At 30.7% G+C, this 3780-nt stretch overlaps 1 long non-coding RNA gene across 1 annotated transcript in view; it reads right to left on the reverse strand.

The window, feature by feature from the left end:
* Positions 1-2914: 2914 nt before the first annotated feature.
* The window catches only part of LOC137645028 (uncharacterized), a 198494-nt gene continuing 197628 nt past the window's right edge, over positions 2915-3780 (reverse strand). The window contains exon 3 of the long non-coding RNA XR_011045255.1: positions 2915-2987. This is a non-coding gene — a long non-coding RNA (uncharacterized lncRNA). The remainder of the gene's footprint in view (positions 2988-3780) is intronic.

Genomic DNA, 3780 nt, shown 5'->3' on the forward strand with positions numbered 1-3780 from the left:
AGGTTAGTGAGGTATAAAACTGTTATAAAACTGTTTTCCCTGAACACATGTAGATAGCCTAACAACAAACAATATATTATAGGACAAGGCAAAAGACAACGTTTCATGGAAGATGCCCAATATATTTATTTTCAGTGAAATTCTGAAAATGTGAGGGTGTGGATATCAGGGTGGAATACCTCCTCCCTCATGAAAGAAACTCGTTGTAATATAGTCATTGGTAAATTCTAATTTCTCTAGATATTTCAAGCAAGAAAAAATCATCATTTGGTGGCAATTCCCTAAGCTGAGGCAAACTTCCTGGGATGCGTGTGATAAACATTGTCAAAAAACACATTATTTGATATAAAAAGGTACATTTTGGAACAGAGAATAACAAGGAAATTATGTGAATTATACATGAATATTTGGAGAATTTCATTCTGAGTAAAATGAGAGAAATTCCATGAAAATTGGTTGTTATAGGGTGAAGTTATGGACAAATTTCTGAACACAGACCATAGAGCTTAAAAACAGCGACCATTTTAAAGATGGCCGCCATTGGGGCACTAAGCTACCGAACTGAAATGTCCAAGCCCTGTTTTTGGACACTTCAGACATCAAACTAACCAAAAATCATGATTTGATCTGTTCACTAATTTGGTAGTCAAATGCCAAATTTTGAGTTCTGGCTCATGGACTATAAGGGCAAAAATAAATTATAGGAAAGAAATGAAAAATTAAAATTAAATATTTTAGGAACAGTAACAATATTGAAATAGATCTTTCATATATAAACAATGGAAAAATTCTTATGTCATCCTCTTCAACGTAAAAGCATTCACTGAAAGTTTGAAGTTTTGAAGTTCCCCAATTCTACTACCTGATTAGGAAGATCATTCCACAACTTGGTCATAGCTGGAATAAGTATAATACTGTGCAGTATTGAACCATATGAGGAAAAACACATGATTATGAGAGATAACTTTTTACAAAGCATTGGGAATAGGAATGTATTGTCCGGGAAGATCTGAATGCAATGGATGGTCAGAATTATGAAAAATCTTATCCAGCTGCACAACGAACTAACTGAACGACGGTGCCACAGATAGTATCTAGATCATTTATAGGAAATATAATAGACTGCAAGTTCCTGTCCATCAAATTAAGATAGGAATCAGCAGGTGATGACCAGACAGGAGAACAACAACGATACTCGAAACAAGGCAGAATGTCAATCTTATAAGAGTTTCTCAATTGTCCTGTTTTTTCTTTGTGTAATCGAAGAAGAGTCAGGTCGGATGTGTTTCTCAAAAGTAAATTTGCTATCATGAATCATACCTAACATTTTAATAGTCATACGAATAAATTTTTAAAAAAATATTATCAATGCTAAAATCCGGAAGTTGAGGAGTCACTGTCCTCACCGTACGTACAATAATACTTTGAGATTTGTTAGGGTTCAGCTTCATGTCCCAAAAGCTTAAGAAAACCTGCTCTTGCTAGCTTGCAAAAAATAAATAACTTAGGAGCTAAGTAACCGCAGTGTTTATAAATATAACGATGGAAATGTGCCATTTGTGTCTATATCTCCATAAGCATCATGGTCCATCATGAGGGTTTTAATTTTATAAGACCAAAAAGCTAAACTAGTTAGTTTAGCCTCTGAAAAACATGAACGAGGAATATCAAGCTTCCCACCATTCTGCTTACTGTCAAATACGTCAGCCAAATGGGTTGCTTTTTTCTTTGGACTGTGAGTGACTGAGCCATCTGGCTTAAGTAAAGGAAGAACTGTTATGTCTACACCAAAGAGTGCACATTTGTAGGTGACCCACTACTTATGTTCCTGGGTTGTAGCAGAAACGACTTCTTTTATGGTTAGATTGCATTCTTTTCCAGTTAAATCTCTGACTAAAAGCTCTTAGTTGAGTGTAGTTATTCCAAGTTAAACTGATTTATTATCATTCCAAAGATAATACGCTTCCCGCTTCTCCAACTAGGCAGGTATACAATCATCATTGAACCATGGTCAGTACTTAAGCACACGAGAAGGGATACGCCCATCAAATATGGTAACCATATTCGCATTTTGAATTAAAAAAAAAAATAAAATAATAATAATAATAATAATAATAATAATAATAATAGTAATAATAATAATAATAATAATAATAATAATAATAATAATAATAATAATAATCATTCATCATCATCATCATCATCATCATATAATAATAATAATAATAATAATAATAGTAATAATAATAATAATAACAACAACAACAACTTCTAAAGTAACAATTATTAAGATAATAATAACAAAGAGGCAACCACTGAAATGGCTCACGAATCAGTACCTTGCTAATGAGCTCCCCTAAACCCTGTTTCTGTTCGTCTTCATTAGAGGCCACTTAAGCAAAAGCAATTCTACTGTATAATTTGAGAAGCCCCTAAAATAATAACACTGTTATCATTAAAATACCTCTGAAAAATAATGATAATGTTTCTTCTCTTCTCATATATATATATATATATATATATATATATATATATATATATATATATATATATATATATATATATATATATATATATATAAATGTTATATTAAATATATATATATATATATATATATAAATATATATATATATATATATATATATATATATATATATATATATATATTATATATATATATAAATTATATATATATATATATATATATATATATATATAAATTATATATATATATATATATATATATATATATATATATATATATATATGTTGTGTTGATATTTATCCATATATATATATATATATATATATATATATATATATATATATATATATATATATATATATATATATATATATAGAGGTGTGTAATTGTATAGCTGTCGGAATATGTTAAAGTATGTTTTCTGTACTCACTATTTTCTTGCTCTAGGAGTAATCCACACCATGTTTAAATCAGATTTAGTGTTGTTAACGAGAGACCCATCCTGAAAAAAAATATACAAAGGGATAAATATAAGAGAAGCAAAATAATGAACTTTGGAGCATCTAAATCCTGTGGGCTTTTGAGGTGGATCAAAGTAGTTGCTCCCCCACAACCTCAACCACGGCAACGTGCTAGGAGTCTATAGTAGAGACACAAGGAAACAACAGATCAAAATAAGACAGATAATTTTATAGACAGTACATGAACTTTGACTCGGTTGAAACTTGGGGATTATGGGAAAATTTAGGTCTTACCCTAGAATTCAAATTGAAGAGTTTACACTGACAGGAAGGTCACGTCTTGTGATGTGGTTAGCGATAATCTATTCAAAAAGACAAGCAAATATAATTTATTCATCAGTATTTCCAAATTATCGACAGATAACTGGGGTAGAAATTAGGAAACACGTATAATGTTATATAAATGTAAATAAAGCAAGCTGACTATGGGCGCAAATGAAGAAAAAGGTCCCATATGTGAAACCGATTCTTTACGATTGTAAAAATAATCGAGAGGTACATCAATAAACTGTTTTTATATCCATTTGTCACCATCAACCATTAAAGAGACAGCATCCCCAATACACAATGGCATTAGATGTTAGCAATGAATTAATAATTATTGGTACAGTGGCCAAAGAGCCAGCAGCATTAAATCTTTCCAGCGTTTATCATGTTGACGAGCCTTCAGGATGAATTGCAAGGACCCCAGGATAAAGGCTATGATATTGTTTGTTCGATTATTCTAGCGTAACCTGTCATCATAACAATTATGGTCTTCAATACCTTGAATAA

The sequence above is a fragment of the Palaemon carinicauda genome, chromosome 8 (genome assembly GCF_036898095.1).
Source record: "Palaemon carinicauda isolate YSFRI2023 chromosome 8, ASM3689809v2, whole genome shotgun sequence".
Classification (NCBI taxonomy): Eukaryota; Metazoa; Arthropoda; class Malacostraca; order Decapoda; family Palaemonidae; genus Palaemon; species Palaemon carinicauda.